Source organism: Numida meleagris, chromosome 2, assembly GCF_002078875.1.
Source record: "Numida meleagris isolate 19003 breed g44 Domestic line chromosome 2, NumMel1.0, whole genome shotgun sequence".
In the NCBI taxonomy this organism is placed as follows: Eukaryota; Metazoa; Chordata; class Aves; order Galliformes; family Numididae; genus Numida; species Numida meleagris.
Window position 1 is genome coordinate 113541803 of NC_034410.1, and position 1256 is coordinate 113543058.

General features: G+C 43.2%; 1 long non-coding RNA gene across 1 annotated transcript; it reads left to right on the top strand.

Moving 5' to 3' along the window:
- Positions 19–974, top strand: LOC110394112. The gene is made up of 2 exons (XR_002435368.1): positions 19–255; positions 828–974. It is a non-coding gene; the product is annotated as an uncharacterized LOC110394112 (long non-coding RNA).

Consider the following 1256-nt stretch of genomic DNA (forward strand, 5'->3'; position numbering starts at 1 on the left):
CGGGGCCGGGAGCGGCGGGGTGAGGGGGGCGGGGCGGCGCTGAGGGGCGGCTGTTACCCTCCCCGGACCCGCGTCGGGGCGGCCTGACCTGGGCACCTCGAAATGGAGCGCGTGAGGCAGCTCTGTTTGAAATTCATTCCCTATAAAAAGTAGTTGACGGAGGAGTTTGTATTCGCGTTTGAATGCTTGCGTGCAGCTTCTAGGCATAAAGGCTTTTTTCTGCGTCGTGAGGGGTAGGACGACGTAATTTGGGAGGTAAAAAATAGGTTATTGGCAAATCACATCAGCCCAGGAGCTGGACTCCTCAGGAGGACGTGGAATAACGCAAGAGGTCGTATGGACCACAGCGATGTGCATCACATTCAGTGGGACAGAACTATTTGTTCCATTTTTAGGAATAATTCTCCCCTTGCTTCTCCCTGCAGCTGCCTTTTTTCATCCTTTCATCTCTCTATTTCTCTGTCATTAGAAAAAAAAAAATCCTATATATAGGGTGATAGGTAAGGGAGCGCTTCTGTGCTTTGAAGTGCCTGTACCCACTTAAAAATCAAATTTTGTGAAATGATTCATATGACTTAATTTTGCATAACACATTGTTCTCCCGAGCGCTCGCTTACTGGCAGAAAGGTTCAGATTTCACACGATAACAGTTATTTATAGGCAGTGACATGGCATTGGAGGAGCCCATTTAGAAAGAATGCCTGGTTTGTTTGGAGGATTTTTGTCTGTTTGAACTAGTTGCAAGAACAAGAAGTTTTATAGGTGTGGGCTGATGGCTATTTTTCTCTGAACTACACATTTAACAAACGCACCTCGTTCTTTTGTAGAACTGCAATCCAGTGTTGTATCACAGATAATTACAAGGACATGGACAAGAGAGGCGACGGTGCATCAGCTGCCTCAGCTTAGAAGCTTTTTTCAGCTGTTTTTATCCTTTTTCTTCAAATAAAGGTGTAACAAGCTTTTACAGTGTATGACATTCTAATGTATGCAGTCATTCCGAATTTATAATAAGCATACAATTCACGGTAAAATAATGCGCTTGGCTTTCTTAATTGAATTAAGGTATGTCAGGTTTTCCTCTGCATTCTTTGACTTTTTTTTTTCTCATGTTTGCTTTGCTTGCATTAAATCATGGTTGCATCTAAAGTGGTGGCAGAACTTAATTTGTCAGTACTGCCCACCCCCCATTCATTTTTCAAAGTTACTTTTGATTCTCTCCTAATCACAAATCTGTACCCAGTTAAGTTGGATTT